Here is a 27,388-nt window from a genome sequence, read left to right as displayed (position 1 = left end):
TTTACAGATGAGGAAACTGGGGACTGCCCTTCTTTAGCATTTTATAGAAATGGTTAATTCTAGTGAGAAACGTCTGGCCTTTATCACTAAGGATACCTAGATTAAAATACTATTGATAGCATGGATTCAACTGGAGGACTCTGGGCATCAGGTTGACTTATAACAGGTATTCAGTAGTTATTCGTTTCTGTTCCCTTCCCTTCCTCCTCTTTAACTTTTGAAATCCCAGTTAGAAAAAACAACCGGCCACTGTGCAGGGATATGCTGAGCCTGAGAGTGGCAGGAAATGACAAACTTTAGGGCGGTCTCAGCCTCTCACTCAAATGCATACTTTTAGAACTGTCTCCATCTTCCACATATAGTATTGAAAAAAGTGAGAATTAGAACTCATGACTTATATTTCTGTCTCCAGGGCCCTTAGCATAGCACCCAGAACTTGACGGATGACCCAAGACCCAAAGGTTAAAAGAGCAGATTAAAAACACCCGGCTAAAACCCTCTGCATGACCTGAGACAAATAACAGAAAACATGGCAACTTTATTTGCTGAGCCATTTAGGGCTGGGAATGTTGTGAGAACTAAAATAAAACAAAACAAAGAACCAAAACCAAATCAAACAAACAAGAAACCAAAAAAAGTAGGCATAAAGCCTTCTGTAAAAATATAAATGCTTAACTATAACCGTTCAAACACATATACACATACAAAAATTCACTGTGTATTTCCACTGAAAACCCTAAAGATTCACAAGTGTTTATTTGTACTAATTTCAGAAATTTAATTTGATTTTTAAAGATTTCTTCATTTTTTTGAGAAGGTCACTAAATAAAGATTTTTTTTTTTTTTTTTTTTTTTTTTTTTTACAAAGTTATGCTACCTGGAAATATTTAAGATCACTCTAAATAGTAAACACCACATTTCAAACCTCATTTTATTTTAGTGATTCAGGTGTTCTTGACTCCAGGAACAAATGAGACCACAGGATCTTGGAGTGCACCCTGAAAGCCATCGGGCATGGACGGAGGCAGTGGGTGCTGCCAGCTGCCTTTGCAATTGACACGGTGACTTCAGCAAAAATGACATGGGAGCCTTGGCGTGATTCTTTCAGAAACAGTCATTCACTGGAAAGCCATAAGATATCTTAAGTGTGTAGGTTCTATGACTCTAGCTGCATGCTTTACGGACAAATGAGACTAAAGCTTAAAAATGCTTCCAAAGCCAATTATATCATTTAAGATTTCTAGCCTCCTCCTCACCACTGTCATAAAATGAAGAAAAGGACTTAATTTTTGCATCCCCTACTGACATTTTTACCCTACTGACATTTTTACAAGAGTCAGAGAAAATAAGTATCTTCCAGCTAATTTGGATTGTTTTTAAAAGAATGTAAGTTTCTTTTTTCTTCTAATATGTCAAGATCTGGAGAGTGTCGAACAAAGAAAACAAGAATCTGCTACAAACTGCCGATGAAGTGGGGAATCATAGATATGAAGTATACATTGGATTAGGTAAATGCCATATTGATAATATATGTTTATTTCAGTAAGATCCTTTTCCACCCTATTTCAGCTATAACAGTTCCATTTTTATCTGCTCGACGTCCATGGAAGATTTTGTTTGGATTTAGGGTTCAATAACTAAATAAACATTTGAAAATCATTGTGCAAGAAAAATGTCTAAACCTGCCAAAATAAAATTTACTGATGGCAAATGAACAGCCAATGTTCGGGTTGAAGAAGTCAGTAGCATAATGTACAGTAAAAACTGTAGCCCCAGAAACCAGCCTATGATATGACCTAAATAAAACTGTAGACTTAGAAGGGAAGGAGAGAAAACAAGGGGTTGGGGGAACTTTTAAAGTACCATTGATTTTTTTTTTCCACTTAAGAAATCCTAATTTTCCTTAGATTTTAATCATAGTGTCCATTTCCCAGCCAGTTGTTTTCACTGCTTTCCTCTACACATTATATAGACTTATTGGGAAGTTTACTTCTGTTTAATTTAATTTATTTTTGTCCTACAATTTATCTCAGTTCCTTTTGAATTTGGATTCTGTTTATCTAGCTCAGATATTTGATTTATAAAGCTTTATGTATTTGCTCAAGCATCTAAGCCACCATTTGTAAAGGAAGACTCCAAAACTGTATAATAATGAAAATAACCATGTCATAATTTTAGACAACTCAGGATAGGAAAACATGTTCTTCAACTACTCCTTAATTTTTTGAAAGATTAATGATTTGTAAAACAGATATTCTGCAAAAGAGAGTATCTCAAAATTGAGAGAGGACATAGCAACAGGGTTATAAGATCTAAGACTCTTTGTGAAAGGATCAGTATATAACATCACACCTAGAAAAATAATGAAATTAATATAAATTTATATTTCTTATCTTTTAGAATCCCCTCAAATTTCCATACAGTGTGGTCCCTCTCTCCAGAAAAATCTATATAGGCACATACTCTCATACACACATTTTCAGAAAATATTTATGACCTCCAATCCACCCATGGATAATGTGGGTGACCCCATATTATGAACTGAATTGTGTTCCCCAAAATTCATATGGTGAAGCATTAACCCCCAAAGTGACTGTATTTGGAGACAGAACCTTTAAAAAAGCAATTAAGCTTAGGCAAGGTCATAAGGGTGGAGCCCTAATGCAGTAGGGCTGGTAACCTTATAGGAGACAGAGACACCAGGGGCATGCTTGCACAAAAGAAGAGGCCACATGAGGACACGAGAAGACACCATCTGCTAGCCAAGAATCAAGGCCTCAGGAGAGACCAAACCTGCCGACACCTTGATCTTGGGCTTCCAGCCTCCAGATATGTGGGAAAACAAATTTCTGTTGTTTAAGCCACCTAGTCTGTGGTCTTTTGTAATTATGGCAGCCTTAGCAGAACAATATACCTCATAACTGAAAGAACCATTTTCATATATAGAGAAGAGGGTGGTTCAATTGTTGTTGCTAACTGCAGGCCCCTGCTGTTCCACACCTGAACTGTTCTGTATAACAAAACAACGTAAGGGGCTCTTCTATGCAGTCATGCTGGGTGATGTTCTTATGTGAGAGTTTACCTAAGATCACAGAATCAGAAACTTCTAGAGTGAGGAGAATCTTCTGGGACAGGTTCTCACTGTCACCCAGGCTGGAGTGCAGCAGAACGATCATGGCTCACTGCAGCCTTGACCTCCTGGGGCTCAGGTGATCCTCCCACCTCAGCCTCCCAGTAGCTGGGACTACAGCTGTTGTAGTCCCACCACAACATACCACCAAGCCTGGCTAATTATTACTACTATTATTATTTGTAGAGACGGGGTGTTGCCATGTTGCCTAGGCTGGTCTCAAACTCCTGGGCTGAAGCAATCTGCCTGTCTTGGCCGCCACGCTTGCTGGGACTACAAGCATGAGCCTCTGTGCCTGGCCAAGAAGAGCCTATTTTTAAGTGCCTCACACAGCATCACAACTCTAACAATATCTTCCTTAGGAAACAAAATAATAAACACTTCATTAGAGTTACAATTGTATATTATCTAAGTCAGTGACTTAAATTGGAGGGGGGTGGGCAGAATCAACTCAATAGTGTACGAGTCAATATCTAAAAACAAAACAGAACAAAAGATGGAAAAGAAGAAAAAGAAGTTCGTGCTTCAGGTTGTGTTTGCAGATAAAACAAAGCAGAGACACCCTCACGATGTCCAGGACTTTCCCTCATGGTGCGATCTAACTGTTCAAGTACCCAGGGAAGAGTCTCATTTAAATAACTTAAGTTGTTTTAAATTTGTCATGATGCCTCTAGGATGCCCACCTGGGCCAACATGTCCACCTGAGAAGGGACCACTTTGGATGCCCCTCTCTGCTTCTGGCAGGTTAGAGAAAGCTTCAGTACAACTGAGAATCAAGCACGTTTAACACCCTTTCCTCTAAGTCATGTTGCAAAGTGGCTTTCTTTGCTTTCCACATTTTCCCCAGATCTCTCGGTAATTACCAAGAACTGCTACTGCTACTTATTATTATTTTTGTTTATTGCTGTGTACTCCAACAGACCCACAAAAGGCAGGAACCCACCACTTTGAAAAGGCGCTTTCTCCCTGCACAGAAGGGAGCAAGCCTTTGAAGAGGAAACAGTCTGTGGGAGCTGAGTTCAAAGCACTCCCTGATAGTTAGGAAGCGAGAGAAGACTTCAAAAAGAGGAAGGGTCAGTCTTTGATGAATCTAAAAATTCAAAAGAATTTCTACTGCCAGCCTAACAGGGAGATTCTTTCACATTGTGCTGTAGGGAGAGGAGGTGGCATTTTTACTAACCCATGAGATTCAATGTAAACAAACCAAGACCAGTAACTTCGTGATAGGGGATTAAATGTTGTTGGAGTGGAAGTTTCTGTTTAGTTTTAAGGATTTAAAAACAGTTTGAAATGCTTCCTTGAATTACACATTCTGAAAAACTGAAAATGATTTACTCTCCCTGTTTAAACATTTTTCAGTGCAAAAACTGAGGACTTCATAGAATATAACTACACAGTAAATGCGTCCTTGGTGACCATCAGCTCATGATACATATTTTGTTTAGGAATAATCTGTTTATATGCACTGTGGGAGACAGTTAATGAGTTACTGATAGAGGAGGTATAAAACTCCTAACTTCCCTGCATGGCTATGCTGAAGACCAATTAACTGAAACATTTGTGCCAGGACCCCACCTTGAAATTTGGAAAGCATTTTTCATAGAATAACAATGGAATAAATAAATGTTGGTTAGAGGGATTTGGTTAGCATGATATTTGATATATTTTGGGTAAAATGGGTCTTACCTAGGTGGTAAGGTCAGAAACCTAACTTCATTGTTTGTATAAAGAAAATCACACTGAGTTCTTAGTTCCAACTGAGCAGGAAATTTTTATAACACGACCCATTCAATACTTAGGAAATGCCTATGGTTGTTACCAGGTGTGACAGACAGATTCTAAGACACTTTCCAATGATTCCAAGTACTCGGTATTCATGCCCTCGGATGTGGGCTGGCCTAACGACTTGCTTCTAACCTACAGAACATGGTAAAAGGGACAGGATGTCACTTCTACATTTAGGCTAGATAAGATTGTAGCTTCTGTTTTGCTAGCAAGTGTCCTCCCTTGGCTTTGATGAAGCAAACAGCCATGTGGGGAGGCCCACATAGCAAGAACTGAAGGGGCATCCTCTGGCCGAAAGCCAGCTAGAAACTGAGGCCCTCGATCCAACAGCCTTTGAAGAGCTGAAACCTGCCAACAGCCATGTGCACTTGGAAGCAGATCTTTCCCCGTTCAATCCCTCAGATAAGATGCCAATCCTGGCTGGTACTTTGATTGTACTTTGAAAGGCTCTAAAACAGAAGACCTAGCTAGGCCTGTCTGAAATCCCGATCTACAGAAATTGTGAAATGATAAACGTGTGTTGTTTTAGCTGCTAAATTTGTGGTGATTTGTTATGGAGCAAAACAGAAAACGATCTAACCAAATATAGATCATCTAACCATTCTGACCTTACTCATACATGTTTGGGTTAGCCCACAACCAGCTCAACAGGGCCCCTAATGTTGTTTCAGAGGAATTTTACGTACCTTCTTAACTTCTTAGCACATTAAGGAATTTGTGAAAAACTTCCCCACTCTTGGCCTCCCCCATATCCTCATTTTCCATTTATTCAATTACCCAGTATTTTGGATTCCTATGCTGCTGGCTGTTCCTGTACCGTGCATTAAGAGAAACTTGGACCCTCACGTCTGTAATCCCAGTACTTTGGGAGGCCAAGGCGGGTGGATCACCTGAGGTCAGGAGTTTGAGACCAGCCTGGACAACATGGTGAAACCCCATATCTACTAAAAATACAAACAATTAGCTGGGTGTGGTGGCACACACCTGTAATCCCAGCTATTCGGGAGATTAAGGCAGGAGAATCACTTGAACCCAGGAGGTGGAGGTTGCAGTGAGCCGAGATCGCGCTATTGCACTCTAGCCTGGGCAACATGAGTGAAACGCTGTCTCAAAATAAAAACAAAACGAAACAAAACAAAAACGACAAGAGACCCAGTGGTAAGACCACCCTCAAGTCTGGCAGAATGGATGGTACTCACATAAATATCTGCTTTCCAAGAGACAAATAAGTGATACAAAAAGGGGCAAAGCGGCATGAAAATTCTGAAAGGAAGAATTACTATCTGGGGGATGGAGTTTGACAAAGCTTTGGAGATGAAGAAATGGAGCATATCAATGGAGAGGAGATGTAATGGGATTTATCTGGGAAACAATAGTTTGCTTCATTTAAAGCAAACAAAAGGGAAGGCAGATTGCCTTTCTTATCCAGTGTGTAGATGTAGATGGTGGGAGGAAGAACAGTGAAAAGAATGATAAAAGGTCAAGAACCAGGATGGGACTCAAAAATGGCCAGAAAAGTTGTAGCTTGAAAGTGCAGTGCCATTTGGGGCCAGAGGAATCTAGGTACACAGAACCCGAAAAAAACAGCAGGCCAGTGAATGCATTTATCCATTCAGCAAATAGGTAGTAAGCACCTATAATAGGCAGCACAGTGCTGTTCTCACAGAGCTTACAGCCCAGTGATCTCAGAAGGCTCAGCCATGGTGTTACCCCTACTCTACCCCAGGCCAAAATTTGAAGAGTTCAATCTAGTTTGCAAACAGTGTCAGGTGCGCTTGTTCTCAAGATAAGAGCTCTGGAGACTTCTATGGGTCAGTTAAGTAAGTATGTGAATTAATTTCTTAGGGCTGTTCTAAAGATGACCGCAGCTTGGGTCATTTAAAACAACTATCGGCTGGGCGCGGTGGCTCACTCCTGTAATCCCAGCACTTTGGGAGGCTGAGGCAGGCAGACCACATGAGGTCGGGAGTTCGAGACCAGCCTGGCCAACATGGAGAAACCCCATCTCTACTAAAAATACAAAATTAGCTGGGCATGGTGGCACATGCCTGTAATCTCAGCTACTCAGGAGGCTGAGGCAAAAGAATTGCTTGAACCCAGGAGGCAGAGGTTGCCGTGAGCCAAGATTTCACCATTGCATTCTAGCCTGGGTGACAGAGCAAGACTCCATCTCAAAAACAACAACAACAACAACAACAACAACAACAACAATCAATCAATCAATGTATTCTGTCACAGTTCTGGAAGATAAAAACATGAAATTAAGGTGTTGGCAGGGCTGCAGTCCCTCCGAAGTCTCCAGGGGGAGAATTCTTGCTTGCCTCTTCCAGCATCTAGAGCAGAGGTGTCTAATCTTTTGTCTTCCCTGGGCCACACTGGAAAAAGGATTGTCTTAGGCCACACATAAAATACACTAACGATTGCTGATGAGAAAAAAAATAAATTGCAAAAAAAAAAACCTCTCATGATATTTTAAGAAAGCATACAAATTTGTGTTGGGGTGCATTCAAAGCTGTCCTGGGCTGCACGTGGCCCATGGGCTGTGGGTTGGACAAGCTTGATCTAGAGGCTGCTGGAAGTCCTTGGCCTGTAACCACGTCACTCCAATCTCTGTCTCTGTGGTCATCCTGCCTCTGCCCCTGCTCAATGTGTGTCTAACTTCTCTCTGCCTTTCTCATACAAAGACACCTGTGATGATGGCATTTGGGGCCCACCCAGGTAATCCAGAATAAACTCCTCTCAAAATCCTGAACTTAACTGTATCTTTTTGCCACATATGTGAATAATCACTCTTTTGCCATAATAGGTTATATTTATAGGTTCTGGAGATTTACATGTGGATATATTTTTTATTAAAAATGTTTAGATTTCAATATAAACTACTCATGGGAAATCCTTTGAGATTTATAACTTGCCCATTGTCATTTTAGTTATCCCATGCTCAGATCAGAGTAATTGGCATGAAAACATTTAAAACAAGTAAAAATCATGTAATTCTTTCAGGAGATTCCAAAGAAGAAAGGTGTGGAATAACATAAAGAGCTGCTTCCTATTCCAGGGCCAGCCTTGAGAAGGAAAAAAGACACAGGCGATCACAATCATGGAGAATAGCGATTGAGCCTTAGGGCCCATGCACCTGCTGGGCCAAGACAGGGGACCATGCCTGGGCTCAACCAGCAGGAGTGCCGATGTGGTCTGCCTTGCTCCAGACAGGCCACCACACTTAGAGGCCCCATGATGCCTGCCACACATGCAGTTTCCTTTTTCTAGATTTCTTATGCATGGCTTGCCATGGCTGTACATCTCAGTATTCCACTTTCCTGGTCAAAGCCAGCTGGACAAAGAGCCAGGACTTGATCCAAAGACAGCCTTCTGTAGGCAGGCAGTGGCCCCTAGGGTGACCTGTTTGAATCACTGCATGCCCAATGGAGGTGCATAATATGGAATTATGACTGGTGACCCAAATAACATTCTTTCGTTTAGAGACTTTACATATGAAACACACATAGGGCATCAGCAAACATAGGGGGGTTGAAGCAAAAGACACAAGAAGGAAGTAGACAGAAGCCAGGAGATAGTAGAGGTTCTGAGTAACACAAACTATGCAGGGGAGGGGTTGTCTGTAACAGTGGAGAAGCCATGTACTGGTAGTGCAGTAGGAAGTCCATTCTGGAAGAGAAAGGAGCAGAGATGGGAGAGCTAAGTGTTGAACTGGGGAGGCTATCAGAATTGCTATTCCGTTTCCCGGTCTAATGTTAGATGAAAGGAACTACTGTCCTGTCCTGGCCATGACAATGAACAATGTTCACGTCTCCACAAGGCCTGGCTGTGAGGTGCCTGGCTGGTTTCATGTCCATGCATCCCCCTAATAGGTTCATATTCACTTCAGTAACCCAAGCTTCTTTCTTTCCCACAACATGAAAGGACTTAAAACCCAGCCAGCATATCCAGTATTGTCGTCGAGGAATGCTTAATCACTGATGATTCCGTCACTATGTTACTCACAGTGTATTGAGGAAAGAGCTTCAAACCAAGCTTTTGTCCCCACAGAAGATGTACAAGTCAAAGGACAACTCCATACCTGGATGTAGCTTTAGGATTTTCTTCTGCTGTGGTCATTAACATCTCAGGTGAAAACACTGTAAAAACTGCAATGTATTTACAAGTGACAATCAAATTACTTTGTGGTAAACTTACCCTAATTTTTAACATATTCATCCTACATAATTATATACTTTACTTTTAATTAACACAAACGGCCCCTCTTACAAACCGAAATGAAATATAAGTGGGGGTTGGTCATTTCATTTCCCTCTGAAGAATGAACCTGCCCACAATGCTGAAATTTTTTTGAAAAATGTTTAAAATGGCATAATTTCTGATTTATTATGTTCTTGACATTTGCTGTGCTTCAAGATCTCCTGTGGGACTTTTAAAAATATGGTTGCTCATGCTTTACTCTGAGATTCTGATGAAGGAGAAATTCAGCTAACTGATGGGGTTGCATAGGAAGTGGAGGACGAAGCACACCTAATTTTTGCCTTGATTCAACAAGTATTCAGGCAACTGAATTCATAGAGCTTGACTCCTGGCTCAGGATGAGCTGGCCTTTTACATCAGCAAAGCTGATCTGTGGGCGGGAGATGTCCGCCCCTTTGGGTTTCATCAATGGTCCCTCTCTGTTTGCAGTGGTTACCCAGAAAAGCTGTTCTCTGAGGGTGGTGGTGATGGGGGTGTTAATCTCCTCCCACTACTGGCAAAACCATCGAGGCCTGACGAGCAACTGAGACATGGTCTTCAAAGCAACAAGCTATAGCTTGGTGTCTCTAATTACACCCTATATTTGAGGGCACTGGAGACAGCCTCCTGAGACATAAAACTGTGCCTTCAAAAATATGGGAGGAAGCAAGGCCCTTATGTGTTCCGTTGTGACGTAGTCTATGCAAACAGTGGCAAACCCTAGCTCTATTTCCATACTTAGGGCACATGACTATAAATGTCCTCCGTTGTCTTTAAATTTACTTGCAGATATTGGTATGTACTGGTAGGAGTTTTCTGTTTTTTCCCTGCAGAAATAATGCAGAATTATTAGCCCCATGGATAATATTATTTTCAAGGCTCATAAAAACTCCATTGACTCTCAATAGTCATAAGACACTCCCAGGAGACCACAAAGGAGTACTTTTGAGATAGATACTGATGCTCAGCATGGCTCAGTTTGCCAGAGGCAGAACCCAATATGGGTTATTAGCACTTCATCCATGAGAAGCAAGAGCCTTTTAGACAGTGTTCAGTGAGGCTCTCATGTTTTTGTAAGGAAAAACCAGACGAAAATGGAAAGATGAAGACCTCCTGAACCATATCCACCCAGATTCAAACCAGGTCCTAACATTTACCAGCAGTTAGTCTGATTTCAGCAGAGTCAATGAACCTTTTTTTTTTTTTTTTTTTTTTAGGCAGCAAGGATAAATGTTTAGAGATCCCAGAGAAAGGCTGCCTGGTTTAGAATCCTGGCTCTCTCATGTACCAGCAAGGAGTTCTTAGGCAAGTTTCTTAACCTTTCCATGCTTCAGTTTCTTCCTCTATCAAATGGGAATAATATTAACAGTGAAGAATAAACTTGCCCAAGGTGATGTCTGGCCATTTCCCTTGGCTACTGGAAGGTTCCCTATAGGCCCTTAGAATGTCCTGGCTGGTAGAAGTGTCTTTGTTTGCTAGGGCTTTAGCCACCAGACAGTCTTAACAGTGATTTATGATGGGGGCTTTAAACCAGGAGGTATTAGTTCTGCCTCCAGACATAACTGGAGACTAAAAGTCAGCGATGTGGGTAGTATGTGATCAAGTCCCCCTAAAAATCTTGGACACCCTTTGGGAGGCTGAGGCGGGCAGATCATGAGGTCAGGAGATCGAGAGCATCCTGGCCAACATGGTGAAACCCCGTCTCTACTAAAATACAAAAAATTAGCTGGGCATGGTGGTGTGCACCTGTAGTCCCACCTACTCAGGAGGCTGAGGCAGAGGAATCACCTGAACCCGGGAGGCGGAGGTTGTGGTGAGCTTGCCCCACTGCACTCGAGCCATGCGACAGAGCGAGACTCCATCTAAAAAAAAAAAAATAAATAAAAAATAAAATAAAATAAGATCTTGGACACCAAAGCCCAGGTGAGCTTCCCTGGTTGGTGATATTCCATCCATATTATCACACAGAGTCACAGAGAGGAGTTAATGCCATATAACTCCATGGGGACAGGACAACTGGCAGCACCACATCCGAGCCCCTTCCGGGCTCTGCTGTATGAGCCTCTTCCCTTGGCTGACATTATTCTGTATCCTTTTCCTGTCATAAACCATAGCCATGAATATAACAGCTTCCAGTGGGTTCTATGAGTCCTTTTTTTCTATTATATCTTTGAAGCTGAGAGTGTTTTTGGGAACCCCTGAATTAGCAATTGGTGTGAAGTGAGGACATTATTCCTTCTAATTTCACAGTTGGTTCTTTTGTTCATAGTTGGCTAAACCTTTTGCGTTCTCTCACTGGCTGTTGAGAGGATTACATGAGTTTTTATATGTAAAACACATAGAACATTACATGGTATGTAAGTGCTCAGTAAATGTTGGCTATTATTTTTATGAACTCCACATGCAAACATTTACTTATTCAATGCAAATTTCTGTGGTGAATGGCTCAAGCAGATTGTCTCATTTAATTCTTGACGTGGTTTGGCTGTGTCTCCACCTAAATTTCATCTTAAATTCCCACGTGTTGTGGGAGGGACCCGGTGGGAGGTGATTGGATCATGGGGGCAGGTCTTTCCCGTGCTGTTCTTGTGATAGTGATAGTGAATGGGTCTCATGAGATCTGATAGGTTTATAAGGGGGAGTTTCCCTGCACAGGCTCTCTTCTTGCCTGCTGCCACCCATGTAAGATGTGACTTACTCCTCCTTGTCTTCCAAGATGATTGTGAGGCCTTCCTAGCCACATGGAACTGTAAGTCCATTAAACCTGTTTCTTTTGTAAATTGCCTGGTCTCAGGTATGTCTTTATCAGCAGTGTGAAAACAAATGAATACAATTCCTAACTAACTGTAAGAGGAAACTGAGTGAAACTTAGAGGGCTTCAGTAGTTTACCTAAGTTGAGTCAATTAGAAGCAGAAGTGAGGCCCTAAACCAAGCCTGTCCCACCCACAGCCCAGGATGGCTTTGAATGTGACCCAAAGTGAATTTGTAAACTTTCTTAAAACGTAAGGAGATTTGTTTTGCAACTTTTTTTTTTAAAGCTCAACAGCTATTGTTAGTGTTATTGTATTTTATATGTGGCCCAAGATAATTCTTCTTCCAATGTGGCCCAGGGAAGTCAAAAGATGGGACAACTGTGCCCTAAACCCTGATCTCTGTGACCTGAACACACACCCATATGTCTTGAAAGCCTCTGCTTTTAGCTGATAAGCTACACTGCCTCATAAAATACCTCTGCTGAAGGAATTCACCAACTATGCATTGCTGTAAGGATTACAGATGATGTTTGCAAGCTCCCAAGGAAAGTGTTCAATAAACGAGAGCAAAAGTCATCAAGTTTCCAGTGTTTTTCCCTGCAGGATAGAAACACTGAAATGACTCTGTAGGAAAAAGCTGCATGAAGAACCTCACTTTTGGGACTACTTCAGCACCCTCATCCCAAACTTGTTTATTTCTTTTCAAAGCAATTATCATTCTGTATGACTGCAGCTTTGGGAGGTGCAATATTTATTCTTGATTGGATTTTTGTACTGACATATGAAATGAATAAACATTTCAGTTTCTGAATTAGAGTGCATCAAATTCCATTATAGTATCAATAAAATGAAAGAAGCAGTGAATTTAGTGCAGAGCCTCAGGGGAAAAAAATCAAATCACCATGAAACTCTACACACTCAAAATCTTCTCTGGAAGCTGTATTGCTTTTTCCTTTTGTATACTTCTGTATTTGTTAAAAAAGAAAATCAGACTTTGGATAGTGGTAGCACTTTCCACTGAAATAAACTAAATAATACCTTTCCATCTACCTTGACTGGTTGTTGTAAGTATCAAATGATATAATGTATGTGAGAGAAAGTGTTTTGCCAACTGAACTCTACTAATATAAGAGATTATAATAATATTAACTTGGGTAATGTTCAATGTTTTCCTGAATAAACGGAGAAACCTTGTTCATTAAATGGGCTTTGAGAAGGCTGACCCACCCTTTCCCAACTAAAAGAGACAATGGCTGCTGATGCTTAATGGTGCTAATTTAGTGACGGGGATATTACAGATTTGTTTTTCTTCTTCGAAGGTTAAACTGTTATTCAAATGAAGGATTGAGCATAGTTCCTTCTTAGAGTAGCTATTTAAATATAATGACCTCTCAGAGAGTGAAGGTAAGTTCAAGTGCTTTGGGTTGTGAGAAAGGCTTTAGTGGTAACATAGCTTTGAGCTTGTGAACTCCAAGCTGAATTTATACATTTTTCAAAAAGAGAGGAATTAACTTGATAATGTAACATATCATAAAACATCTGAGAAGACACTGAGATCCCAGCACTCTTCTAAAGAGCCTGCACAGGCAGCACCTCTTTGCAGCTAAATCAGCTCTCCAGCCTATACATTGATGCTCACAGTGTTTTGTTTATGAAACTTCAGAGCAAACCATTGGAGGTGAAAGACTTATCTTTGCTATATCTTCTGCTACAAGTATATGGTGCATTCTCAGCATTGACATTATTAAAGCCCATAACCATGTGATCCATTTAGTACATTATCAGAGCCTACTCAGTGTGCTGTGAATTCATGCAGCCCTCGGAATAATCTCATGGCCCCCAAGGGGTCTACATACCTCAGACAGAATTTTTCTGTAAGAAAAATCCTTAACTTCTTACCTAGCAATCAAAGAGGTCAATGTCTTGACCTGAGGCTGCCCCCTCAACCTCTTGCTGTTCCTCCACTCAGCCCCTAGGCTGGGGAAGCACCTGCAGTCTGTGCCAATTACAGCCTCCAACCCCTTGTCCACCTTGATTGATAAGTGAACGCTCTCATCCTTCCAATCTCATCCACATTCATTTCCTCCGGGAAACACTCCTTACCTCCTTCAGGAACAGAAAGTTATTCCTCCTTCTGTCTTCCAGTACCATTTAACATATACACTCTATCATTTTATCTCACAATGTGATAACTGCTACTGGGTACGATTCCCTCAATTACCTGTCAGCTATTTGAGGGCAGTTGTTATGCGTACTCATCTTTGCATTACTAGTCCTGACCAGAGAAAGTAAACAGGTTTCAACTCTTGACCCAGCTGACATGGCTTGAGGGGACCTGCCTGAAACACTGAGGTGAGGATTTTGATGGCAAATCTAGGCCTGGCAGGAAAGAGTGCTGTGATGGATTAGCTATGTCTGTATTGGGAGCAGGAGGGGAGATGAGGTATGAGTGATGCATCTGCAGTCTTCCCATAGAGATGTGTGCTTGATAATGTTAGGATATGTTTTCCTATTTCACTCTCAGTGGTAGTATGGCAGTTCAGGGCAATACTTCCGAACCATAACCAGGTGACAACACAGAGTTCCTCTTCTTCTTGATCAATTCATCAAAAGTCTCCTTCCTCTACTGTCCTATATATAGCAATTGTTTAACACTACCTATGTTACCACTGGCTACTGCCAAATAAAATGTACAAGTTAATCTGGGGTGACTTAAGATCAGATATCTTGAAAGATGAGATGTCACCTGGTAAAAAGATTCCGGGCATTTTTTGTAGTCTAGGATACTTTATCGGGTTATTTTTAACTGGGAGGCTATTCAATGAAAAAAATAAAAGGCTAGGGTTCCAAGCAAGTGTATAATTACGGGAAGCACCTTGCTAATTCCAAGAATGTATGGGCTTCCTTTTTTTTTTTTTGAAACTTCTCTTAGTGTTATTTTCATAATTTCATTTGGCATAGAAAGAATATCACTCCTGATGATGCATCCTAGAATTATTTGTCTTTTATTGCCTTCTTGAATTGTTTTAGATAAGTGGTGAATGTCTTAGTATAATCCACCTCTGCATGGAATAAGGTTTTAGCACCTACATACACAGCTGCAAATGTTCCCACATCATCAGCTGATTATTATCAAGTACTGGAAAGAAGCTGGACCAAGGACTTTTTTCTAAAAGGAAGAGACTGAATTTATATAAGCCTCGTGGAGTATGAAAAACACCTTCTAGCCTGATCTCAGGAACCAGCTCTATCTGCCCACAAACATTTTGTAGATCTAGGATGGAAATAATGTTGGCGGAACCCAATAACTCTAGTGGGTCATTCATATAGGCCATCAGATAGGCACTAGGCTCAGTAACAGCACTTCACCTTTTACAACCACATGCAACCTGGGATAAGGGACACAAATACCCCAGGACCAGCAAGGGCTGTCCGTAGGGGCATATCCGCAGCCATGAGTAGCATGCACTTCCTGCAGAGATGCATGAAACATTATTATTTGTATAAAATGGAAGTGTTCTATGTAAGGCTAATGGATGCTAAGTTTATCTTTCTTGGATTTTCCAAGCTTAAAAAAAAACTAATTTAGATTTATCTGTAGGTGTCATCTTTCCGAGACTTCTTGGACACATGGTATGGTGACTTAGCATATGGATTTAGGATTCTCCTAAGCACCTCTATAATGGCATCGGGTCACTAACTCTAACAATGTGGCTGCATCAAAACAAGCCATGATTTAGAGTTAGGCAGAAATGATGTCGATTCTGGCTCTGCCAATCACTAGCTATGAGATTATGGTCAAGTGATTTTACCTCTTTGAACTTTGATTAACTTTTTCCATCTGAAAAATGGGGATAATTCCCCCTTCCCCATATAGTTGTGGGCATTAAACAAAGTTACATATAAAAACTGCCATATAGTAGAATTTCAAAAAGCACAGCTATTTTATTATTATGGTTATTGATATAAATATGTTATCATGTCCATTAATTTGAGCTTGGTTATGAAATATAAGTGGCTTGGGTTCTATTTTCCTCATATTACATAGCAACCCTACCACTCAGTCTTTAGTTTGTTTTCTCTTGCCAATCATTAGAATCCCTTGTGTTGTTCCTAAAATTTGGCTGCATTCTTGCTTCTCCTGGCCTGAGGATAACTTCTCCTTACACTGCTATTGCTCATGCTCATTCTAAGCCCTTCTCCCTACTACTTTTCCTCTTTATCCTGGAGGAGGAGACGTGTCAAAGAGATCAAAACACAGTTGTGTGACTTAGGGATACACAGGTTGAGTATCACTTATCCAAAATGCTTGGGACCATAAGCAATTTGAATTCTGGAGTATTTACATACACCTAATATCTTGGCAATGGGACCCAAATCTAAACATGAAATTCATTTATTTTTTATATATGCCTTATACACATAGCCTGAAGGTAATTTTACATGATATTTTAAACAATTTTGTGCATAAAACAAAGTTTGTATTAGGTACCTCCATGTGAAATTTTCCACTTGGGGTATCCTATGAGTTCTCAAAAAGTCTTGGGTTTGGGAGCATTTCAGATTTTAGGTTTTCAGATTAGGGTTGCTCGACTTGCATTGCTTAAATGCTCTGTGCTTTTGTTTCCTCACCTATAAAATAGGGAGAAAAACAGAACCTACCCATAGGGTTGTCCTGAGTATTAAATGAGTTGATGTTTGCAAATTCCTTAGAACAGTGCCTGACACACAGTGAGCACAGTGGAAGTGTTAAATAAAAATGAAATGAAATACAAAGTGAAGCTTTTGATCGGAAGTGTAACAGTAGGGCTGCACGGAAATGAACTCTTTCCCTAGCTACTTTCCTTCTATCTCTTAATGCCTCGTCACAGAAGTGGTAAGATGATGACAGCCAAGTCTGAGTTTGGACCTGAGGGAAAAGTTGTCAGGAAAGTCTGGGTTGAGTCAGGGATATAGGCCAAGGGGCAAAAGGGCTCCACACAAGTCTAAAACAGTACAGTCTTGCTCACCAGGGTCAGGGTTTTCACATAGGGGTTTGGGATAGTTGTTCGCTGAAACAGCATTTCTCAAGGACTCCCAGGGGTTGTTTCTTTTAGGGGCTGTCTTGAGCCTTTGTTAAAAGTGACTTTAACATTTAACTTGTGCCCAGCACAGGATCAACTGTAAAGGCTATTTTTTATGGCTTTGTTTGTTGTCGTTGATTTTTTTTTTTTTTTTTTTTTTTTAGTCAGACCACTTTCCTAATGCCCTCTGCTGATGGATAGAGATTCTCCAGCTAGCCTCACAAACATCAGGTCAATGTTTGTAAAGGAAAATCTATAGAAATCTGAGAACTTCTCCACAAGTTAAGAGCAAACAGGAACGTGTATCATTTCCATCTGAGGAGTAACTAACTCTTCATGATGGTCCTTTAAGTCAGATACTCATAGAGTATGGTCTGCAGACTGGTGGCTGGCCATTGGTATAGATTCACGAAAAGGTAAGTACAGGAATTGAGAGTAAACACTTGAAGGATTTTTAAAGCCACTTTCCTATTGAATCCAATAAAAAATGTTGGCCCTGAATATTGTTTGGTTTTTTTAAAGATTTATTTTCCTAGTAATTAATTTTTTATTATATTTGGTAAAAATTTTGGTTCATGACAGACTGAAAATTTTTTAAAAACCAAAAAACCCAAATACAAACAAATGCTCCTTTACCAGTGATAGCATTAATTGTTGGGAAAATTCCACTAGCCATTGGTCCAGAGGGAAGGAGCAAAGATTGGATGATGTGCTCGATCTATGATCTCATACCTTCATGATCCTAGGCAGAACAGGGTGGCTATGGTTTATATGTTTTATGTAGAAATATGAAAAAATCCTTTTAGAAGTCCCAGCTATTATCTTGCCATGTTAAGATCAATAGACTTGCCACATGTAACTTCTCCAAGCTAAACTTTCGTCATATGTAACGTAAAAAAGTTATACTTAATTTCTAGGGTTCTTCTGAAACTCAAGTAGTCAGCACTTGTACAGCACTCTCTATTTGCCAGGGCTTATTGTAATGTGAAACTACACCACCTATACTCATTTCATCCTTACAACAATCCTTAGAGATATTCACTATTTTAATTCCTATTCTGTAGATGAGGAAACTAGGGCATAGAGGGGTTAAGTGACTTGCCCAAAGTAAAACAGTCAGGAAGCAATGCAGCTGAGATTTAAACCCAGGAGGTCTGGCTGAAGAGTCTGTTCCTTCATTGCCTATGTCATACTCTTTTTCATAAACTGTTTCAATAAATGTTTGCTCTCGGCTCATTTATTCTCTTTGTCCATTTTAGATGGGCTTAGGTAATAGTGAAATTCTACATGGAACCTCTAGTGTTCAATATATCTAATTACAGGGAGATATTTCGCCTCTGCTTTTCTGCCTGTTGCCACATTTCACAAGTTCCAGTCAGGTAAAACATCCTGAGCCAGATGTGGTTAATATAATGAAGCCAGGAGACTATGGGATGAGTCTTAATTGTCTATGTGGCCAACACATAGGCCACACCCTGCCAAACTCCTCACTTCATTTATTTGATCACCCAATTGTCCATAATCCACATTTTGAACACAGGCCATGTATCAGGTCTTGTGATAGGGCACAGGAAAGATCAAGACACATGTCTTAATGTGAAGAGGGAGAAGTTTACTAGGTAAGGTAGACTTATAAACATGGATGTGGGTGGAAGCGGGAAGATGAGAGGGAAACAAGAGCGTGTGGTGAAAGAGGTGGGAGAGAGAACACATGGTCCTTCCTACATTCTTTAGGGGCTGCTGTTCCAGCCAGTGGTGGCCCCTCGGCTCATCGACAAGCAGCCGGATACAAGTATCCACCATCTCCTCATTCTGAAGCCACAGCCACCGTCTCATCCAACAAAGGAAGTGAGCACAAGATTTTTGAGTGGCAGTGTTAGCATGGGTTCTGTGGGTCCTGAAGGTTTTACCACTAATATCTGCTCAAAAACATTCAGAGGACTTTCACTTCTGTTATGAAATTTCACAGGACTTGATTGCCCTTTTCTTACATTTCAATTCTGAATGCCTCTTTTCTTCCTTCAGGAGCCACGCCAAATGTCATTTCCCCTATACATCCTCCCCTCATCACCACCTGCCCCACTCCAAGCAATGTTGCCAGTCTCTCTGCACACCCTTGGCAAAGCACATATGCTGCAGTTACAGCTGGAAATTCATCAATACCTAAAAATTCTGCCATGAGTGGACTGTGTCTTAGTCATCTTTGTTTCATAGTGGCCAGTTCAGTAAAGACTTTTGGATGACTGAGCTTCTTTTAGGCTGCCCCAGTGTCAATTTATCCCGGTAATTATGTCTACAGTGTCTGGATTCAAGATGAAAGGGAAGTTGTAATTGGTTCTCCTCCATCTCAAATACAAGCTAGTCATACAGATTTCATAGGAGTCTCTTAGTGGCAATCTTATCCCCTGCCTTTCCCTTTTAGAGACAAAATCTTTTTAATAACAAAGGTTTTGCTACAGGATCTATCTTTTCTAGCATTCACATGTTAGGCATTCCCACTCATTACAGTTCCTTTAAATGTTCCAGCTTTTCTAGGGCCAAATAGCCATTGCTAGAGTGTCTGTTTCCACCCGATTCTATGACAGACACTGTTAATTGTCTATTCTCTTTCTTTCTTGCAAATCAAACTCAGATTTTTTAAAAGCTGGTGGAGATCCCATGACCTCAGAGAAAACAGAACCCCTTTCCCAGACCCAAAGGACAAATTATGATTGGATTAGGGCTCAACATATGACCCAGTTCTAGCCAATTAGATAAAAGGAAAAGTTGGCTGGGGAAGGGCTCCCTCTCTAGAGTAAAAACTGAAACAAAAATAAATATAATAGTGGGAAGAAAGTCTTTCTCTACAATGGCTTCCTTTCTGCTTGGGTTGTTGTTATGAGAAAATAATTCTGGGCACAACAGGAGCCATCTTATGGACAGGAGATCATAACTTTGAGAATGAAAGGCCAACACTAAGGGTGGTGATAAGAAGCCTGACAAGTAAATGGGGCCGGGTGCAGTGGCTCACACCTGTAATCCTAGCACTTTGGGAGCCTGAGGTGGGCAGATCACCTCAGGTCAGGAGTTCAAGACCAGCCTGGCCAACATGGTGAAAACCCGTCTCTACTAAAAATACAAAAATTAGCCAGGCACGGTGGTGGGCACCTGTAATCCCAGCTACTCGGGAGATTGAAGCAGGGGAATTGCTTGAAACCAGGAGGCAGGGGTTGCGGTGAGCTGAGATTGTGCCACTGCACTCCAGCCTGGGTGACAGAGAGTGAGACCTCCATCTCAAAAAAAAAAAAAAAAAAAAAAAAAGTCTTTGGTGACACTGTTGAGCAATGGAAGTAACACAAGAAATACCCTTTGACTTCTTTTTATGGGAGAAAACAGACTTCTAAGTTTTCAAGCTTTTGGTCATATTTTCTCTTACTTGTAGCCAAAAGCTTCCTAGCTGATACACTTCATAATTTCTTTTTCCTGCTTCTCTCATGAACTCAGAATCAGCTCTTTTCTCTTTTCCTACATTTCTAATAGAAAAGTTCCTTCAAAGCTAGGTTTGGTTAGAGTAGAAATTGTTTTTCCAGAGCTGGTGGTAACCTTAATGTTACCTACTGAATAGATGAAGAAACTAAGGGAGAGAGAAGTTCAACGATTTGGCCAGGACATGCATACAAAATATTGGGCATGCATACTAAATATCCCGCTTTTCTGATTTAAAGTTTAATCATGAGTTTATCACATATTAGTTGACAGAGATGGTATCTTTCTTGACTTTATAGCCCCAGCCCCTAATACAATGCCTGCACACTATATGTTCCTTATAAAGGTTTATTAAATGAATAAATTGTAGCCTCAACTACATTATAAGCTTCATGAGACAAGACGTCTTCATGAAACATTATAGATTAAATTGCAGCCCCAACTACATTATAAACTTCAAGAGACAAGGGTCCAGCATGGTACAGGGCACACAGCAAATGCTCAAAAATATATGTTGGATAGATAAATAGATGGGGTTTGCTAATGGATGTGTGACACTATATTTAAGAGCTGAAAAATTAATTAGTTAAAGGCACTGAACTTCAATGCATTAGATGATTAATGTCAAGGGGGTGGGGGCAGTATACAAAATAGTTCAACTCTTGCATTCTACAGCCAGGCAGTGGGGTTTAGATTTAGATGCCTTGCTTGCTGGTAGCATTGCTCATTGTAAGTTATTTAACTTGTCTGAGCCCCAATCTCCTTACATGTAAAAAAATCAAGATAGTGACAATTATCTCCTTCGTTGGGTTTCTGTGAGAATAAAATGGAATCATGAACATAAAACATGTAGCACAGAGCTTGGTGTGTAGAAAAAATTCAATTGCTATTATGATTGTCTATTTTTCCGGTGAAAACATTTCTTAAGGAAGTGTAGACATTCTTTTATACATGTGGTTTAGAGCAAACAAAGCAGTGTCATTTAGGTTGACTTGATGCAAATGTGTTTTAGTTGGGGGGTGGCTTTTTTGGTTTAGGTAGCTCATTTTGCTTACAGTTTGAAGAGGAAAAAAGCTAAGCAGATGGCACGGTGACACAAAGGACTGGAGCCTACTGTTGCTAGAGGTTGTAAAAGTGGAACCCCATGGTTGCCAGCTTGGCTGGACTTCAAACAAGTCCCATAAAGAGTGTGACTCGCTCAAAAGGGGGCAGGAACTTGGTGTGAAGCTCTCTAAAATGCAAAGAACAACATAATTATATCCACAGTAGCTTGACTCAGTGCTGGGCTCTGGCCATAGGCCGGATGGCAAGAGGGCATCAGGAAATCACAGGCAGTGCACCTGTGGAGGGACTCCAAAGACTGAATCCTTTGAAAACGCCTGACTCCAGAACAACGACAAATTACCAACAGATGGCGTGAGTCACAGACTCCAAGTCCGAATGAGGCATCTGCAAACTCACGGCAGAGGCCCTGCCCCGCTGGGCTGAGCTGGACAGACACAGGCCCCGGCCCAGATGGCTGCGAAGGTCACCAGGAGGGACACCAGCCGTATGCGCTCAACTCATGAGAACTGGCACAACTCATAAGGCCCAAGGAGGCTTCCCAGGATTAAAGGAAACAGAAACCAGATATCATGGTCAAATAAAACCTCACATGTCATTTTGGGGGTTTATTAAATACAAGAAAATAAAAATGTGATGGGGTTCAGTACATATACTCGAAAATATTTTAAGCTGAAGGAACTTGGGAAAATGGCAGAAGTAGGAAGGTCTTCTCACCTCCTCCCTTCCCCGCCCTGCCTTCCTTGAAGCAAACCTTGGGAGACCCTCACTGGAGAGGTGCCCTCCCTAGATCCAGAGGAAAGAAGTATCTTTATCTCTGAAGAGAAGAATTGTAACAAACAGGATTTCCTCCAGATCACACTTTTTAGTCCAATTATACTTCATAACTATCCACTTCTGTGTTAAACCTAGCATAAAAAATACATGGGTTTCCCTGTTTCTTTAGGTCTTCCTTTGCCTTAGGAAGGCATCCACGTCACGTAAACCTAAATACATCTGTAACATTTTCTCTTGTTTATCTATCTTTGTTATAGGGGACTCGGCCAGGAACCTAGATTTTTTTTTTCTTCCTCTACAAATGGATCTGGGAGAAGAGAGTGACATGGGGAGCCTCGGAACATGGCATGCCAAGGAGGCATTTAGCAGAAAAAGGCCACCATTTTCCATTCCGGAAGCTTAGTTGATGTACTTCCTTTCTCGTGCACAGGTTTAGCTTCAGGTCAGAAAAGTCAGGTAGATATTTACATTTCCCACATACCTTCTCTGCCATTATTCTATAAAATATGACCACATGCCACAAAACAAAAATGTATCCATACAGATTTCAGATGTTTTCCTTTTTCCACTGTTACAGACACATATATGTCCTCATAGAGACCAGCAATGATGAAAGGAAATACTAAATTCTATTTAGTTTAAAAAAAAAAAAAACTTGCATGGAATTAAGTCCTCAAAGCATCTCATTTGAAGAAAAATCCTATCTTCTGGGTTTCCACAGCACCCGGGGCATAACCTACCACCTTACATTGCATGTCACCATTCTCCACTCTGCCACTAGAATTTCAGCTCCTCATCTGCTGTTCATCTTTAAATCCCTACCTCCTACTGCACCATCTAACTTTCAGTGGGCCCTCAATGAATATGAATGAATGAATGAATACATGCAGGCACACAGGGCTATGGAGTAATGATTAGGCCTCCCTGCCTCCCCCCGCCCCAGGAAGGGAAGTGCATTTGAACTCAAGGGAATAATACCTTTGCCACATTCCAAGACAATCTGATTGGAGTTCATTTCATCCTCACCTCCCAAGTAGTGTTTGCTCATGTAATGTATCATGGAATATCCACCACGAGCCACGAAAGGCCACTTTCTAAATTAAAGGTCCAAACATTTTTGTTCCATTTTATTATCAATGGTGTTGGTTTAGGTTCCTGAGTCTAACTCTGATCCATTCTTTTTTGATAGAAGTATCCTAATCAGCATCTGTGTGAGGAATCCTCACTCACCTGGAAAAAGGAAGCCCCAGTGAGGCAACACTGGATGGATGGGTTCTTTCTTCCCCTTCCTACTTATTTCTCCAATAATTAAACTATTTTTTTTTCCCAAAGAAAGACAACAACTCCTAGTCAGTTCTCAATCAATATTTTCTTCTCCTTTGAAGCAAAGCTCCTGAAAGGAATTTGATGCTCCCAACCAGGTGGGGGAACTCTGAACTCTGAAGGATTTTCTCTTTTCTTTGGGGAACCCCCTTAGGATATTCATGGCATTCTCACTCATCACTCTATTTCTGAAAGAAGGCAATTGACAAAAGCAACAGGAGCCAATCTCATTGTTGCAATTTTCCTGAGCAACATTACTTTTTCTTCTTTTATGAGTGTGTGTGTGTGTTTGTGTGACAAGAGATTATAAAAAGAAATCTTTTACCTTTGAAAAGGCTAATTGCCTAAGGTTTTACTTAACAGTGGGAAAAACTGTCAAAGTCCAAGTCTTCCTCTCCTCACAGCAACACAGTCCCCCCACCGCCGACCCCCGACCAGGATGGGTGGGCAAAGGTATGTTTAGGTGGGTCTTTGTAATTTTCAGAGTTTCATTGCCTGTCGTTCAAGCACCATGGATAGATGCCAGACAGGCAATAGAGCTGGCTTCCCAGTGGCATCTCACTCAAAGTACAGGTTCTTTTTTTTTAAAGAAAGAAAAAAGACTTTCTTAATTTACTAACTTGGCAAACTATGTACATGCTAGAGAAAAAATAACAATTATTCACATGTGGCATAGCAAAGTGAAGGCAATTCCCCACTCATACTGTTAAATTAAGTTTAGCCTAAAGCTACTGCTTACATACTTGAAATTCACCCTAAAGAGTTTTCTGTACATAGTGAACTGTAACCTAACTGAATGTGTAAACAGATTGTAACCTACTCTTCTACCAATCACCGAGTTTAGGCCAATCAAACGTGGCCAACTATTCAAACCACATTCAAATAAGACCAATGCCAAACTGTAAGCAATCTGACCAATCTGGCTATTTCTATACTTCACTTCTGTTTTCTACACATCAGCTTTTTTTTTTTTTTTTTTTTTTGGTCCATAAATCTTCTTTGACCACATGGCAGGGCCAGAGTCTCTCTGAACCTACTCTGGTTTGGGGGCTCTCTAGTTCACAAATAATTCTTTACTCAATCAAAGTCTGTTAAATTTAACTTGTCTACGGTTTTCCTTTTAACAATACATAAGCAGGATTCATTTCCCCGTTCTTCTTTATCTCATCAAAGCACCAAACATTTCCGAATTTCCTGGGTCCTAATTTGAGCAAAATAAATTAATCACCCAAGGTCATGTAATCTCAGGACTTGGTTTTGAAATGTAAAACATTTTATATTTAAAAATTTGGGTTTTAAATTTCAGATTTAAAAAATGGCTGCAGTGCCAGGCAGAGCCAACCCTCATGGTCCATGCCCCCAAGGTGATGGCCATGAGAATCCCCTCATGCTTCAACCCCTTTCTGGACATCTGGGACAAGAGGGTTGGGTGTTGCCTGGAGTGGGGGCAGACCCCAGGGGTCCAGGAGTGATACTCTTGGACTCCAACTCCACCAGAGAGGGCAATAAATCCTCTGGTGGTGGCCTCCAAGCTTGCTGACTGCTTTACGTACATGTCAGTTGTCATTATTTGGCTCAGGGGTACTAGCATAGGCCCAGGAGCTTCCACAACAGAAGAAACAGGAGGCATGGCTAGCATGACTCTGAAAGGACCTTGCTTGAAGTGTCTATGTCAATTTGCACCACCTTACACACATAAACATGCATTGACAAGCAGAATTTTGGATTAGAGGCCAATGGAGCTAATATGGTGTCATGGAGCAAAATTGCCAGAAAGGTAAAATAAAACAAAGAAGAAAGGATCCTGTGAAGTAGGCAATCTTGCGGGGAAAAATGAATTTGGGAAGCTTGTATTCTACCATAAAGGGAAAAGGGAAGCAAATAGCTCAGTTATTAGCAGGTTATAGTGATAAAAATATGTAACCTACTTAAGACACTTGCATCTTTAGAAAAGATGGCAAAAAAATCAATTTTTAACTCAAAGGAAGGATTATTATCTAGAGTTTAGGGTAGGAAGCATCTTGGCAAAGAAGGTGTTTGGGGGATGGTGGATAGTTCCCTTTGATGTATACCTTACAATTATGGACAGCTGGCCTGCACACATGCATTTGGTGATGGTATACTGACTATGTGCCATGGTTTGGTGGAGGACAGTGTCTATTTGACTAAGAACCGCCCTTCATGGGCTGCTCAGCCTGAGCCTCAGGGTTTCCACACGCCAGACTTTCTCTCTTACCACCTGATATTCTTAGCACCGCTTCCACCTTACCCTTAATTCTCATGAAATCCTGGAGTATAATAAAAACTCAGAAAACACTGCTAATTCAGAAGGGCTGCCTGTCTACTAATTGCTGGGGTTTATATGAAAATTCCATTAAGCACAGAGAAACAGAACAGATTGAGAAATACCTCCAACTTTCTTTGCACTGTGGTCCCCCCCAACTGATCCTTCATACAGTTGCCAGAGTAATCTTTTGAAACCTCAGATCTGATCTATATAAAATCTTTCAAAAGTGGCAGAGCCTCCACAGTGCCTTTATGATTAAATGGAGAGATCCCTTAACTTGGTATCTGAGGTCTTCATGCTCTCATAGCTGACTACATTTCCCTTTCATCTTCCACCAGTCTTCACCTAGAATCTGCGCAGGAGGCATATCAAAGAACTCACAGTTTATTTAGTATTCTGGGCTTTTCCTCCATCATCTATACGTATGCTGTCAAATACAGTAGCTACAACAGGCATGTGGCTATTAAGCCCTTGAAATATGATTAGCCTAAACTGACATGTGCTGTAAGTGTAAATGCCAGGTTTTGAAGATTTATTTGAGCACAAAATAAAGACTGTAAAATATCTTTATAATCTAAAAATACTGGTTACCTATTAAATGGTAATATTTAGTATTTGTTGAATTAAATAAGATATACTATTAAAGTTAACATCACACTTTCTTTGAATTTCTGTTTAATCTGGTTTGCATTTGTGGCTTGCGTTGTATTTCTGCTGGACATTACTGGTCTACAGCTATGCCCATGCTCCCTCAGCCAAGAGAGAGAGCCCTTTTTCACTCTGTTCATGAGATAGCTCCTCTCCATCTTGTAAGATGCAACTTCAGCATCACCTCTTCTGGGAAGATTTCCCAGCTGAGTCAATGCGCCTCATCTTATCTCTATTTTAAAAATTAGCATAATACCTTATTTGTAATTACCTCTTTAGGTGTTAGTCTCCTTCACTATCTTGAAGGAAAAGAGCCTTCCTCCACTATTTCGGCATTAGGTACTGCCATTCTGTGAATGCTTGCTTAACGAAATAAATGCCATTTCAAACCTGAACATCAGTGGTATGCATTCATTTATTCTCTAACACATGTGTAATGAACACTTGTTATGCACTGTAAGAGATGTTAAGATAAAGTATTATAATCTCTTATATCTGTATAATTTACTACAGTTTACACAATACTATTATATCCAGTAACTTGAAGGAACTTTTGCTGGGTGGCAGTTCATTTATTTTTATGCCTATTTGTTAGATGAGGAAACTAAAGCCAAAGAGTGTAACTGACTTTCCCAAGGTCATCCATATGTGATGTGATTAAGTCAACATTTTAATTCAAGAATGGAAGGTGTGAAAGTTAATTGTACATTTAAGAAGCAACAAATGGATCTGAAGGCTGAAATAAAGAGGGGCAAGACGTAAAACTGGAGCCAAGTTGAGGAGTCAGACTTGCTTCTGTTGGTTAATATTTCTCAAATTTTAGTTATTCTCTTACTGTCTTCATGAGCTTTCCTA

At 40.6% G+C, this 27,388-nt stretch overlaps 1 protein-coding gene and 1 long non-coding RNA gene across 12 annotated transcripts in view; both read right to left on the bottom strand.

The window, feature by feature from the left end:
* LOC144340291 (uncharacterized) overlaps positions 1–26,577 on the bottom strand; it is a 39,184-nt gene extending 12,607 nt beyond the window's left edge. Inside the window, exons 1-2 of the long non-coding RNA XR_013416229.1 lie at positions 10,943–26,577; positions 8,997–9,063 (exon numbers count right to left, since the gene is read on the bottom strand). This is a non-coding gene — a long non-coding RNA (uncharacterized LOC144340291). The remainder of the gene's footprint in view (positions 1–8,996; positions 9,064–10,942) is intronic.
* The window catches only part of AIG1 (androgen induced 1), a 276,425-nt gene that overhangs the window by 77,653 nt on the left and 171,384 nt on the right, over positions 1–27,388 (bottom strand).

Source organism: Macaca mulatta, chromosome 4 (genome assembly GCF_049350105.2).
Source record: "Macaca mulatta isolate MMU2019108-1 chromosome 4, T2T-MMU8v2.0, whole genome shotgun sequence".
Lineage (NCBI taxonomy): Eukaryota > Metazoa > Chordata > Mammalia > Primates > Cercopithecidae > Macaca > Macaca mulatta.
The sequence above is the reverse complement of the archived record's forward strand: the minus strand, read 5'-3'. Positions and strand labels throughout refer to the sequence as shown.